General features: G+C 36.9%; 1 protein-coding gene and 1 long non-coding RNA gene across 11 annotated transcripts in view; one reads left to right on the forward strand and one right to left on the reverse strand.

Annotated features, from left to right (window-relative positions):
• The window catches only part of Rbp6 (RNA-binding protein 6), a 634,317-nt gene that overhangs the window by 100,339 nt on the left and 517,820 nt on the right, over positions 1–16,158 (forward strand). The window lies entirely within an intron of this gene.
• Positions 832–4,287, reverse strand: LOC143895638 (uncharacterized). The gene is made up of 3 exons (XR_013256385.1): positions 3,828–4,287; positions 3,366–3,559; positions 832–2,325 (listed from the first exon to the last, which is right to left on the reverse strand). It is a non-coding gene; the product is annotated as an uncharacterized LOC143895638 (long non-coding RNA).

The following is a 16,158-nucleotide window of genomic DNA, read 5'->3' on the forward strand; positions in this document are numbered from 1 at the left end:
AAACGAGTTTTTTTCCCGTGTGTGCGTGCGTGTGTATGCGCCCGCGCTTCTACATCGTGTCTAAGTTTTGAGAGAGGCATGTCAACGAGCGCTGATCGGGGCTTTCTGCTCATCCCTTTCGAGAGCCGCGAAGCCTCGTCGCGACGATCCAGCACGAGTGACGACTCGCGTCGTGCCCGGTAATTGCATCGTGCTCGCTCGCTTTTCTGTCCGTCAGGCGGGAGGAGTGACTGCTCCGACAACAAAATGCCTTTCGTCAAAGTAGAGCTACGCCAGCTTTTTCCCAGTCGGCGATGGCTGCCCTCCTCTACCTCCTCCTCCTCCTCCTCCTCCTCCTTCTCTTGCTCTACCTCATCTATTCGTCTAGTGTTGCCTATATCCCCTCTTCGTGCTTCGTCCACCAGTTTCGTCTCTGCTAGAGAAGTCCGCTCGATGGATGTCGGCTCGTGCCTCGAGCCCATGCCATTAATAGCGGATCCTTTAGCGGCAACGTTACCCAGCATCAGAACCGCTCTGTGAACGCGATGAGAGCATGAGGCATATTCGTTTGTTTTAACTTCCACGTATATCTCTTACTTTACATAGAGTTATCATTATAATAAATATTTTACATAGTTATTGTAAAGTTGTTTTAAACGAGGTTGAGTCCTTTCTCTTTTTAATTATTTCTTTTGAAAAATAATATAAGATGAAAATGGAAATTATTAGGTAACTGATATAACCAAGAGAAATAAGATAACATATTTTGATAATAAGATTAACACAGATAGTTAAAATTACTAAAAAGTGGTAGATATATCAATAACGTTACACGTAAATTTATTACAAAATGACAATTATTAATTTTATTGCTGGAAATTTATTGTATTTTTATCTTTAAATTATAAATTTCCATAATTATAAACACATAATTCTTTATACGGTTTGTTTTCCTTGCTCTGAAACATCTAATCATTGATGGTCACTCTACAAATTCGTTTTATCATTATTCGGAAGAAGACTCTTCGGCAGTTCTTCGACAGTCTGTGGGAAGGTTTTCTCGGAGCTCGGAGCGGAGAGGCAGAACTCGCTTTGCGCCTATCTCGGCCGTATATCGGCGCACGGGAAACCGCGCGCGGTTACGAATCGCGGTCCGTCTTATTTACGATCCTCTTGAAAGTGGGGTACCACCGCATCGGCTCTTCTTCTCAGCGGGTTGGTTGCTTGGTCGCTTGGTTGCTGACGGCCGAGCAAAAATAGCTGTAAATTAGACATCGTGACGTTTACGTCGCGGTCGGCTTTTGCTCGCGCAGCGCTGCAGGTCGATTTTGCAAACATAACGCTCCTCGTCTATCCTTTTGCGAAAACAAAGAAATACATACATATATGGTATAAAAAGAATTGTTTATATAAATTATTAATTAATAGAGAAAAAACTAACAACATGATCTCTTTTGGAAAAAAATCTCATTTAGTCATGAAAATTTTGCAATGAAATTTATATTTTTAATTCCTGCGAATAGAGGTAGGTAATGTAGCTAAAATTGCAATTGATCGGCTACTGACTCGATAGCTATTGACTCGACTCTATGAATTTAACAACCTATTTTGTCCATTATATTTCTCATAATACTAAAGAATCTCTTTGTTTTCGATATCTTAATTATCTTTCAAAAAAAAGACATTGCTCGCGAAAAAACGATCTCAACTCCATACGAGGGTAAGCCCTTGCAGGCAGGATAAGTCCTGCTTGCGTAGTAGAGTAGGAAAGATAAAGGGACTCGTAGTCGAATGGACTCAGGTCGAGCGTGACGATAGCGACCCTCGGGAAGGTCGGACAATAATTCCCGACCAGACCCAATGTCGATTGAGCCTTGACGAGGCGGAAGCGCGCGGGCCCGATGATCCGGAACACGCTTCTACGTCCGGGCACATCCTAGACGTTCAGTCCAGCGGCAAACGGGGCGGCCTCGCGGCGCATCCGCGATCGGGAGGATCGAGACGATCCTGCGTAGACGCGGAGAAGACGGATAGAGAGAGAATGAGAGAGAAAGAAAGATGAGACGGGGGCCGTTTGTGCGTCTAGACACGAGTCCGTATTTGTTCTACCGTGAATCGAATAAATGGCCTCGCCCCCCTTAGCGTCCATCCCTCTTCGACTTTCCACCACAGCGATGGCTTTCCGTCGCCGCGATACGATTAACCTTGAGCACTTCCTATCCGCCTCTTCTTCTTCGTCTTTTTCTTCGTGCACGATCGTCGTAGGTGAGCGAAGGGGAGGCTATCTTCTCGAGTCCTTTGGATCCTCTTCTTACGAAAGTCATTGGCATCGGGATTGGCCAATGTCTGCAAAGAATTAGACAATGATGAGTTTAATTAGGAAGGATCCTCGTTTAAGTTATCTTTTAAGTATTCGTTTAAATTAGAATGTGTTGTTTAAATAGCGCATATATAATAGAAGTTCAAGTCAGAAAATCCAAGACTTGACAATGAAAGGATATTGTAGAAACGGGAAGTTTTTAAAGAACAATGATCCAGGGATTCAAAGGAAAGAAATAAGAAAATTGAGAATCTAAGGTTCAAAAACCTTTAAAGTTTACGAATTTCTACATTATAAAATTTTAAAAAGAGCAATTGAGATATCTAATATATAAATTGAAGAAATAAAAATTGAAGAGAGATGTTAAAGGAAGATTGAAAGAGCTAATTATTTAATATAATAATAAAACAAATATTAAAAATTTCGTAAATATAAAGCACCAATTTAGAAAAAAAAATCTTACACCGTTCTTTTTTCGTTTATGGATTCGCAATCGTACTTGCATGTGGCGTTCTCGAAGAAACGTAATGCGAAGCCGATTATTGAACATCGAGGTGTGGTCACGATACATTAATTAATAACACCTTGCTGATAGCGTCTTAATTGCCCTCCGCGGCGATGTTTGGGTCCAGCGGTGCATTTAATTAAATTAGCAATTAAAATGCCACAAATGCGACATTCACTGACCATTCGATCGGCGACGCGGTTGACACGTAGCGAAATGCAGAATATCGCTATCGTGCGTGCGCGGAACCATTCCGCGGTTTTAATCTGCGGGATTAACTAGACCGATTCGATTTGTCTCGTGCCGCATGAATCGAATATATAACTATCTTTTTCTAAAATGTGAAAGTATAGTTCTTGGAATATTTTATTAATTAAATACGATCTTGTTTCACACACAATTGTGCATGAGTAACTACCAAGAACTTCCAAGTTAAAATTTAATTAAAGTGAACTTCTTTCAGAATTAAACAAAAAATTTCTTTTTGTTTAATTAAAATGTTAATTTCTACTTGCATATTTAAAGTTTTAATTATTGAAACTTTAATTGTGAACTACTTACAGATTTTTCTTAGTTTGGTTTATCGCACAGGATATATCGCGTGCACATCTTATTCACGTGTCATCAGTTATTATGATTTGTGCATGATGAGAATGCGTACCATATATTGAATATGAAACCATACCACTCTTTTGTTATCCAGGATTTATTTTCTGCCAATCTCGCGCAGTTAGTGGTTAACTTGATATTGATTTCTGAAGTGAATATATCAAATGTTTTAGAGAAAAATTGTATTTTATTTGAGCTATATACAAACACCGGAAGTTGTGAGAAAGAATGATGGGCTCATGCATTATACATTAGTAACTATCAGGCCCTAAATGGGCTAATCTTGTAATAAATCTATCATTTTGCTCGTTTGTTATATAACTTCATAACAGCGATCTAGAAAATTAATTTATTTAGCTTCAGCTAGCATAGCCGAACTAAGAGAAATCGGGGACTTTGTCAGAAAACCGATACCATCACCACCATTACATCGCCAGTATGACGTAGCTGTTATTATCGCCGAGGCGTGCAATTTTCTAGCTTCATTCCTGTCTTTAATCATCTGCGGCAAATGTAACACGTCACTCCCGCGCGTTCGTTGCGCATAAGGAAATGTTTCCATTATCTTGGGTGGTTAAATCGGTCCGGCGTATCTTGGCGTATGATCACGGGTGATTTCCAGATTGGCACGATCGTAATGTTTGCGCGGGAAAACGAGAGAGACGAAACGGCGAATGTCGCGATTCTGCTGCGGAACGACGTCGCGCGTTCTCTCCATTCCGTCCGCGCGACCCATCTCCCTCGGGCGATGCTTGAAATTGAGATTAATTCGAGTCTTCCGTGTATGCGCATGTACGTGTAGCGCGGCAGTGAATTAACACAAGTCCGTCGCTCTCGCCGCGGCGCGGCGCGGGAGCGAAAGATTACGATTCTATTAACGCGTGAACGCGACTATTGTGTTGGCCGGATTTTACTTCGCGCAATGTAATTCGTGCCGATTCGCGTTGGGGTCATGGCTTTCGTATAGGCTTTCGTAACTCTTCATAAGTTGTAACGCGCGTAAACCCGCCTTTTCGGTCCTTGAACTTTCGTTCTGCGACTTCTCTCTCGCATTTATTAGTCAGTCGATGAGTTAACAATTTTTGTCCTAAGTATATCCTAGATCTTCGGGGAACTATTTAGCGTTACATTATAATGCGTTAGTATAATCACGCGAACAATATAGCGAGGTAATAACGATCGAAATGTCAATAAGGAAGACAGACTGATTGGATCTTCTAGTATATCTAGTAGAACCGATTGACGAAATTGTAATGTAATTGGCATACTTTCGATCGCGCTTAGAATTGCGAGTGATTCGGACGGTTGTGCCGACATGTGTGAATTAACGAGCGATTTTGTCACTTGCCACGTGTGCAAAAGCTCGCGTCAATTTAATTATCGGACCAAGGCTGACGCTATTGTTCGCCGTAGCTCACCCTCGGTTTTGTGCGTTTGAATTTGCGCTGTTTGCACTGGCCGTTGGGATGATTTCTCGACATTCGCGGTTCGATACTCCCGCGTGCGAAAATCCCGGGATGGCTTTAATCCGAACTCGTTTGTAATTTTTTGCTTCCACAGCTCGATTAATCCTTTTTTTTTATTCATTTTTGTATTCGATTCGTCATTGATCGTATATTCCGGATGAATTCGATACCCTTGATAGTAATCGCACTTTTTTTTTCATATTTCCCGGCAATGGCTTGTCGCCGGGTTAAGAGCGGTATACCCGTATATTTCGTTAAACTAAAATGGAATTTAATAACGTTTCCTCGCGTGAGTTTTGTGTTACGGGTAACATTTATTTGGTATGATGATGACACGCCCGTTTATTACTGCTTATGCAACGACCTAATGCTTGAGCGTTATGAACAAAGAAATGAAAATGGTATTCAATTTTCATTTTATAGCACGGCATTGCTTATTAAAAATGATTTCATTAAGCACGAGCAACTTAAATGATAGTAGAAATACTAAATAGTAATCATGAAAAAATAGATATTTTTTTTATACATATACATTTATATGTACACAATATGTATATATATATATATATATATATATATATATACATTTCCTTTTATTACTTTATATATATACACGTATAATATATATTTTATTATACAATATTGCGAAACGATGCATCTTATATATTTTTTTCTATTAAGACAAAAAATATAAAAATACAATTTTTTTACTTATTTTTCATCACACACAGTATTTCAATTCTTATCATTAATAATCTAAGATCTAAGGGAATCTAAAATTCGATAATCTAAAAATTCAAAAATCAGGTGCGCGAGAATCAGAAAGATTTTTAAGTCAAAGATTTAAAAATAAGACTTTGTATAACTAAAAAGTAAGCATTAAAATAAATTTACGGAGGTACATGCTCGTTACGAAAAATAAGGGACTCTCGTTTCGCAATGCGGATTTTGTTCGTAGCATCCAGCTTCCGTTTGAGATTCAAGATATCGAGAGTTGTGTGCGCCTACGCGGTCGTTCTTTGCTTTTGTAGAGTTATTCACCACCCATACAGTGAAAAAGGATCAACACGAGAAACAACGCATTGGCGTCGCCAGAATTTTTTTATACGAGATACAGAGATCTCGAAGAAATCTTTGTAGGGCTTTGTTTGAATCTCTCTTTCTCTCTTTCTCACTCACAATCTCAGAATATATTGCAAAGAGTATATACGTATATGTATATATAAAATATATATACGTATTTCATGTGTTGAAATGCTTATATTCCGTTGAAAAATATGTTATAAAATTTTATTTTATAAAATTATATAAATATATGTCACTTTATAAAATTTCACTATAAATCGGCATTCGTTAAACGAATTTTTCTCCTGTTTTAATAAGCCTAGAGGGTGGAGATGCAATCCATTGTAACTTGATTGTGAACTCCTTACGGCGCTCATGAACAACATTGAGCAGGGTTGCAAGCGAGACGAGAGGGCCAGTGGACCCCTCACGGTGTGCAGAGCTCTTTCTCGACGGTAATTGGTGTTCGGGCCTCATTGTGTAACTGGTATCGCCGTGTACTCGCCGAGGTATCGTCACGTACGATCTCTGGACGGTGGCGAGCCTCCCTATGACGCCGTTTCAGCGTCGAGATAAGCCGTTGTAGGTATACCTCAGGGTCAGCTCGAAGTAAATCTCTTAGAGCATCATGGACCATTGTAGATTATTTTACGAAATTTTTTTGCTACGATTAATACTCGTTAGATATTTGACGATCCTTTACTAAGTAAATCTGTTGTTCGAAACCGCACGCGAATTCTAATTAACTTTTAAATGAGCAGAGCGTGATTGAGAAAAATGCAGCAAGAAAGCATTTTGAATTAGATATAGTTTCACTGAGGACCTATTTCTTTTTCTTTTGAAAGTTTTAAACCATTTGCCAAGATTGGCGGAGGAACTTAGAAAGAGATGTATAGAGAGCACGGGGTGAAACCTTCAATCAGACCGTCAATAAACCGGGATTTAGCCGACCCTGAAATCTTACTGTTTCTTCATCGCTTTCGGCAGCAGCGGCGTCATAACTGTCGATCTAGAATTTGAAACCTTTTGAATGCCCGTCGTAAATTGAATTTATGGCCGCCGAGATAAAATCGTTTCGTTAAATCATAACACGCGGAAACCTGCCTGGGCGCGCGGGAAGCACATTGATAATTCGATAACAGTCTTTATCGTCCGATACTCGTGGAAACCATTCGATGTTTTGCGGTTTTTCGCATTACTAGTGTACGTTGTCGCTCCTCTTCCGTGATAAATTACAATTTCTTTTTTCTAATAGCGCTTCGTGGAATGTACTATGTAAAGAAACACACATTTGAAACTACAAGTAAAATATTCCAGGAAAGAACCGTTCTTTCTCCGTAAATTTACATAAAAGAGAAATGAGAAAAAACTAAATTTTTTAAATTGGAAATAGGATATTTATATATTTGCCATTAACGTCATTGTCGTCATTCGTGTATCCAATTTAACAAAACAAAACATACCATAAGGAAATTATTCTCTCTGTATCTCATAAATATATGCGAAAAACAAAATTATATCTGTACCAATTTATGACGATATGGTGGTTAGAAAAAAAACTTTCCGAAATTACATATTTGGCCCTGCACTCTCAAAGCGAATTCTTTTTTCGTTTTGTTTGGCACAGACAAGATTCCACTTCACGTCGACGACTCTCGGGTTTATTTAGGACAGTCTGTAAGTAATCTGTCGTTGATGGTCGTACGGCCTGCTTCTTGCACTGCAAGCCCCCGTGAGCGATTGTCACAAAAACTGGTCTTTCTGCTCGCGCGAGGCCGAGGACGTGGCCTCTACACTTGTTAAGAAAGCAGCTCTCCACTTTCCGTCTCGTACGCTCTTAGATCCTCGTAACATTCTTCCTTTTATTTATCGAGTCTTATTATTATGCTTATAATAATAAATTTAAAGAAACAATCAGTAAATGCGTATATGATTAGTTAAATTTTAATGGATTAGCATCTAAAATTTTCGTAATCCAAGCGATGAGATATGAAGATAAAAAAAAAAAAACTGTAAGTGCTCTATAAAGAAATTCAATATTGTTAGAAATATAAGTAACATTTATGGAGATATATATGATATATGCAAGTGTGGAATATTTTCTCTATATCTCTCTTTAATAAGCCAGATATTTAAAGGAATAATTTTTTTTGAAATTTCTTTATGACATGTACCTTTTTTTACATTTCGTTATTTTTTAAATACGTTTTTAGCCATTTTAAATGAATAAGAATGATATCGTACTTTCTAGATTATATTCTGTATTTTGAAATGAATAAACCTATATCTATTTACGTATTCATCGTCGTGCTACTCTCTCTCTTCGTCCATCTGTCATATAATATTGTTTTTTTTTTAAGAAATCACTGTTTTCAAGCTGTCGTAGAGATTCCAATTATTGCTACAATTTTGTTGCAAACTGTGTGTATTGTCGCTTGCATATTGACTGTGACTGTAAAACTGTCAATTAATGACAACAGTTTGTCTCGTGAGGCCGGCTCGACAACGAGGAGAACGTCGGGCGTAAATCAGTCGATTCCGTTGCTTGTTTTGCAACGGTCGAACCGGGTCGAACGGTGGATGGGCCAACCAGAGAATTCGCGAGGAACTTCGGGGAATCGTTAACGACTCGACATTAATTGCGCCGGGAAACAATCGGCGATTCAACTCTTGGTTATATTTGACACGCCATGAATGTCGAGATGGTAACGCTCTCTTGGCATTTTTGTTATTTTATTAACGTTACACTGTTATATATTACTATAACTGACGTGTATACATTTTAACATTTACTGTGTACAGATATGTAACTTTAATTGCAATATTGAATACATATAAATTTTCTCGCGTCATTTTTTCGCAATTAAAACGGTGGAGGTCGCAAAATATTTTTATTGTTTTGTGAGCACGTTTTATTGACGAAATATTAAATCCAACACTTGAAATAAAACGTAGGAGAAAATAACTTTTAAAAATAGGCGATTTTTGACAAAGACTACTTTAAAGGCGTTGACTGAAGACAAAATAAATATTTAATTTACTGTTGATATGAAATATAATATACATTAATTTACAAAAGATATATTATTTATCAAGTTACCGGTGCGAAGATGTATAAATTAAAATGGACGGAAATTAAATTAATTATACTACCTTTTTTACCTTGTCTTCATTAAAATCTAATATATTCTGCTTTATAAAATGAATATTGATCAGGTTCGCGACATAACAGAAAATCGAGCGAACTTGATTGCTTCCCTAATTGTGCTCATATTTATTGATAGAACACTGCGTATGCACATGCAGCAAAATGGCGGATGTAGAGGATTCACTCGGCGTGATTCCTCGAATCATTAAGCGGCGGAGACCGAGCTCGCGCTTATGACCGGCTGATTGCGAATGGTTGTATATAGACAACTCTTCAAATACACCGGCAGCACTTGCGCATAATTATCACAATTCATGCATCTTTGTTCCTGCTACGACGCGTGGTCGACCGCCACGTATAAGTCCCGCCGTGTCAAATCCGCGCTCATTTCCCTCTCCGGCAGCAGTTCTGGAACCAACATCTACCTGCGTTATGCATTGCAACGAAAACAGCATGCTTTGTATGCAATGTATCGACAGTCGCATCGCGATTGTTAACAACGTTTGTGCGCGACAAATCAAATATAGGCTAAATATCAGATATTTGAGATGTGAAGTTAGTAAAATATTTTTGTAGTTGTCTTGAGCGCGTAAAATAATTGGCGCGTAACGATATTTTAGTTGTCAACATACAATTTTTGTATGTTTTTTCGTCTATAAAATACGAGATTGTTTATATTTTATTCCTGTTTTCCTTTCTCATTATCTTTTAGCATAAATGCATCTTTTAGCATCTTTTTACATAAAACGAATGTAGAATGTATTAGAATCAATGCGAAGAAGTATGTGAAAGAAGTCGCAATAATTGTATCGAACTACGCGTAAATACACATCAGAGTGCGTGATCTACGATAGGATAAGAGAGGTGTTAAATTCGCATAGTCCATATAGCGCGTTTCACCTTTCGTACTTTAATGAAACAAATATAGCCGCTGAAAGGGAACAAAGGTAAAGGACGAGAGGTGTAAGTAGGAAAGTGCGAGAAATACGCGCAGCACGAACAAATGTCTGTATGTGTTTCACTATTAGATAACTTGCTCGATATTTTATCAGTTTTTTCAACACTCGCGACAGATCGGTGTTCGGCCGAGGCTCGAATCGATATCCCGCGCGCAAAGCTGGTTGATCACCTCGAGCAACGAATGACTTGCGAAAAATGGACGCGCGTGCAAGTCCAAGGTGTCCAATATTTCGCGCGTATCGTCGCCGTCGCTACCTACCGGTAGTACAGCGTATACCCGGTGTGTGTGTGTGTGTGTGTGTGTGTGTGTGTGTGTGTGTGTGTGTGTGTGTGGTGTGTGTGTGTGTGTGTGTGTGTGTGTGTGTGTGTGTGTATGCGTGTGCTCTCGATGCGGAGCGATAAATTTTCCCGAATTAATTCGCCTTTTGTACGCCGCTTCTCTCTCTTCCTCCGTTACCTCCGTTCTCGTAAAATCGCGCGATTAATGGCGCCCGCCATGCGCTCGGTGTCCGCTCGTCGGCCGCTCGGGGACTCGACGTCGATGCCGCCGCGATGCTCGGGAAGCTTAAGTTAGGTTTATTACTGATTTAGTACACTCCAGGCTTTAACTCTCAGCTATTGCGGCTTAACTCGCAAGACAAAGAGTAATGTCTTTTTTATTTTCATTTCGCCGAAAGGAGATCTCGTACGCTGTGACTTTTCGATTGCTATACCAATTCTTAATGTTAAGAGAACGAGCTTCGTTATTTGGAAGATTCAAAAGTAAATGATTTAACAAGAACGTTTAAATGATTTCGACCAACCAAAATTCTCTTACATATTGGATAGTTACATTAATTTTCAGGCCGTCGAATAGCAATTAAAAGTTTCATGTTATATACTTTATCTGTAAAAGTACAACTTTCATTTTTTTTTGCATTTTTCAGTTCTTAAAAAAATGTTAAATTTTTTAGATGTTTTACAAAATAGACAGATCTGAATCTGCATAATAATTGGAAATTTTTTTAAATAAAATTTTTTTTGTATATATTGAACAAAAGTATGTAAATATTTTATATATATTAAATTATTAGAAAATTTCTTACGTGTAAAATTTAGAATTTAAGACAATGCAAGTTTGTATAAAAGCTTTTTCAGAAATATCTAATGAAAAAGAGGGAAATATGTTGTTATAGGAGAGACATTGCTTATATTGTTAGATATCATTTTAGACTTGTCTTGTTTTTATTTTTATATAATTGGCTTATTTTATTAAACTGCATATACTTGACCGTTAAAAAATAGTTTTAAATAATATGAATATTACACATTCGCGATACTTTTTCTAAATCTACATCCCAAATACTCGTGCTCGAAGATGTGGACTCTGGTTTACCTTCGTATCCTGTATTCTAATTTGAGCTGTAATATGCCGGATGTACGTCCTAGCATCCTGTTGATCGTACTGTCCATACGTCGTGATCTAATGCCCTCAGGAACGGGCGATCGGTCGAAATTAATTGCAAGATTATGCAGAGCAAGTTACGTAACATAGATACGAACATAATTACACGAAACGGCCGGGATTAGAGCTGGATTTATAAGATTTTTATTCTCTAAAGCTGAGAAGTATCTTTTTGAATCCATCTTTCATATTTCTTTAAATTTACAGAAAAGCATACATAAGCTTGGTAGATTTATTATGTTTTGACTTTATAATAGACAACTTTAGCAAAATATTCAACTTTGCATGGTGCACGTCGCGGCAAAGTATTTAATCCTTAAGTAAAATATGTGTTCCTTGTTATCGTCAAGTATTTATATGATTCTGTTTATTTTTCATAAAGTTTTTTCCGCCAGCGTGTTGTTTGCAATTTTAATTAGAATTTAATTTTAAGACTGAAATTTTTGTTCTCCACTAAAAATTCAAACTGCATTTCAAAATTAAAATGCAATTTTACGCAAAATTTAAATTTAATTCCGCGTCCTTTTAAAAGCTCTCGGCCGCATCACCAGTTACGTCGTTACGTGAAGCGGATGAAACACTTGTGGTGTATTAATTACTGTTTTATTTCGCACGTAACACATGTAACAACGTGCAGTAAACGGTAAATAACCAGAAAAAACAAAAGTGTTTTCAAAATGTAAAAAAAATATTGTTTTGATTCATGACTACGCATACAGCATTAACAATCAAAGTATTTATGTTATTAGCCAGAACACAATTGAAGCTTTTCAGGTGAAATGCGTACTGGATAAATCAGTGGATTTATATTTTACTGGATTTACAACAATCAATTCCAATACCATTAATAATTTGTTTAAATCAATTTGCAGCCGATTTTTCGTAAACAAAAAATTGATATCCATCTCCGATTTGATATATCATCTCTTCTGTAATTTTATAGCTTATTTATGTTATATAAAAAAGTAACAGATAAAAATTCAAGAAAATCTTAAAAAATAATTGAGAGAATAGAAATTTTGTTATTAGTTAAAATTTAAATCCAATATGTGCTTGTTTTATCAAGGAATTTACTTTTTGCATTATTGCGCTGTGTGTTTTGCTATTATTTATTTTTATATTCTCTTATTTACTTTTCTAATATTTGCTGTATTTTTTCCCCTAAACTTTAGGAGGTTTAAATCAATTTTTTGAATATTCTTAAATGTATTCGTAAATTAATTACAGTTTAATTTTTTATAAGAATAATTATTTTTGAATAATTATTTTATTTAGCTGTTAAAAAGAAAGAGAAAGGTAGAAAATTCAGGTATTATTATATAATATATTAGTTATTCATTTGCATCACAACAATAGGTGCAATTGTCGGATTCGAGTATGATCATATATGAATTTTTCTATTATGGCACTCCCACATAAACTTATTTCACGCGATTTCCTGGATTTACAATCTGACTGTTTCAACGATCGCAACTCCGCGAAACACGTTTCATCATGGAACGATAGTAACAGACGAAACACACTGGTTTATTCCCGCTTCAATCTGCGTCTCCAAGGAAATTCATCTCCTTCGGCGGTTGGTCTGTTTAACGGTATGTTTACCGACAAAGTGTCGCGAACGCTAAAACGTTCCTTTCCGGGATAACGATTTTTCTTTTGTAATGTTGAGCGTCGAATAATCTTTGATGAAATAAACGACGAATAATTATTGATGTGAATTTTTATGAATAATTTACACTCTAAATATTTTTTATACTAAGCCGTGATCGAGAAGATACAATACAATAATAACAAAAAAAAAAAAAGAAGAAGACACGCAACAATTTTATCTAAAAGTATCATTTTTATACCAGTATATATCCCTTTAGTAGTAGGACAAACATTATAAATAAAAAAATAAGAATAATAATAAACGCCCGGGCACAATAATATTAAACAATAATATGCTCGCCGATAATTGACGAATTAGCGGCGCCGTTCGGTGCGCCGTGTAATTAAAACAAATTAATAACGGATGTGAAATAAGTCGACAAAATCGCCGAGGATCGTTAAGAACGCGCCGATATATGACGGTGGAAAAAAGAATGAATGGGGTGTAGCGTGGCGGACAAAGAAGGAAGGAGGAAAGTCTGCGGCTCCTTCGCGGCGAAAATTTGCGGTCCGGGGATTTCGGTAGGGTGAAGGGAGTCGAGAGGCGATACGATTTAATTAAAGGCTCTCTTCTTCCCAGCCGCGACTTTCTCTCCTGGCCGATTAACGAATCTAATTTTTCCTCGGATTTTAGATTACTACGGGGATTCAGCAGACTCAATCTTATAATGCAGCTTCCACAGAGAGATGGGCGAAGGCGGAAGGGGGGATATCACGTTCGTTAGCCGGAGAGAAGCGGATAAACGAATCTCTTAATCGCACGTCGCGGTCGACATTCGCAAATCCGTTTTTCGATATATCGATAAAGTAACTAACGAGAAGAGAAAAGTAATGAATCCTTATAATATGATGAAAACGCGAGAGGATTAACCATATGTGCGTTTAACAATCAAATTTTTCTACATAACACTTAAAAAACATATCTTTTTGTTTATACAGTTAAATAATTTTCAATCAAATAGCTCAATTAATTTATGAACAAGTCGAACATATCGGTGAATCGCATGTTGTGAGGTATCCTTGTAAACTCGGGCACACTGGATGCATGACATTAATGCTTCCGATTGTACAATACAATGTGTTTTTGACTATCGCAAATGTTGCAGATATCGATGATTAGCGATACTTATAGTTAAGGATATTTGAAAATAGATATAACAAGATAATCAAATAAATTTTTCATTTTTGATGATTAGACGAGTTATTTAAAATTTGGAATAAAATGATAAGCATACACAAAACTTCGCAAAAAATTAAATAAAATTGAAAGTGTAATAAAAATGCAAAGAAAACACTTCGTACATGTCTATTTTTTTAACTATGAAGATTAGAATGATTTAAGAAGATTAAAAGATTTCAGTTCATAAACCCGCTTGTAAAAAAAAAAAATCTATCTTAAATTTTCTCTCTCTATAATATCTTTAGAAATTTCCAAAGAAATATACATGTCACGTAAAATAAAAAATTCGCCAGTTCTAAAATATACACAAATAAAATTTATTTTAAATGTAAATTCGTAAAACTTTGCGAATTTTGACGATGATTGACAATGCCGCGCGATTTTTAGTATACCACAAATCCAGGTTACCCTATACATTTTCCTCGAGTGGCTGACACAATCGTTATAATGCGGTTTCGTTTCGCGTTTTTTGATATCGGGATTGGAAGTCGTGTAACAAGATAAAACTTGGGACGGATTAATCGTATTAATCGCTAACAATGCTGATATGAAGCTCACACACAGCGAGAATAGTCGAAATTTTAACCAGCGCCAAATTCTGAAATTGCCACTGGATTTTATCTGATAATTTTCATCGTGAATTATTTTAGAACTCGCGAGTCCCGCGTGGCGCATTTTTCGACGAAATTCGCTTGTAACGACCGATTTTTAATAATGAACGCTTCGAGGACGCAGGGACGAAATGCGCGTTCGGAGATACACCCGCGGTGTAAATTCGGTGCGTCGCGCCGCGCTACGCGGGGTATCGCGTCGAACCATGCAAATTTTCGACACGCGAGTTTTATGGAATGCAAAATGCAAGCGTACCGGTATATATGTATATATTTTAACCTTCGCCGAAACAGCGATTTTTTCTGGCCACTGACGTTGCTGCGCTACAAAAATTTATGACTTTGTCCGCTGCAAATGCCGCGCGAAACGAATATGTCTTCACGCTTGTACTCGCGCGTGCACAATCCGATCACGGTTGCTCAGCTTTGCCTAGCGTGCAAGTTAAAGTATATTTTATTCGATAACGTGCAGAATGATGCATCTAACACCTTGAATTCTTTTGTTTTCTCATCTCTGAAATTTTATTTCACGACAATAGAAAAAAGGACTTTGTATTAATAAAATATTTTTTTGAAGAAATATTTTTAATGAATCTGGATGAATATTTGTTTTACGAAATTCAATTGTATATTCTATATGCTATATCGATTTTCTTACCTATATCTTTGTATGAAACAATATATGACCAATAAAAGGGCTTATTATTTTGCAATTCATATTCTATAGAACTGTCATTCGTATCACTATTGTATTGCACTGTAATGCACTGCATTGCGTTCTGCTGCGCAACGACGTGGAATTGGACAGTCATGGTTTACAGATGCGTCAACTAATTAACCAACAAATTAGCAACATCTCGTCACTGCCGTTCTCAAACTTTGTGAACGTTTAGCAGCTACACTCGCCTCGCATTTCGCGTTATATAGGCAAACTTTACCTTGCTGGGAATTAGTTCTTCCGCGCAGTAGCAACACGTTATTTATTTTAACGAGTAGTACAAGTAACATTGTTTCGCAATTCCGTATTTTGGCATGCCACGCTTAAGTTCGATATTCGTTTTCCTAAAGCGATTGCTACAACAACGAATGTTGAATATTTAATCCAGTGGTTAAAAAAATCCTAGTTATGTGATAAATAACAAAATAATTTGTTGTCGTTTATAAATTTATTTTAATTTTACTTTATTATATTAGGAGTTGAGCACTAATTGATGGCACAAT

Source organism: Temnothorax americanus, unplaced genomic scaffold (assembly GCF_048541705.1).
Source record: "Temnothorax americanus isolate GAGA-0224 unplaced genomic scaffold, ASM4854170v1 Scaffold1, whole genome shotgun sequence".
NCBI classification, from domain to species: Eukaryota; Metazoa; Arthropoda; class Insecta; order Hymenoptera; family Formicidae; genus Temnothorax; species Temnothorax americanus.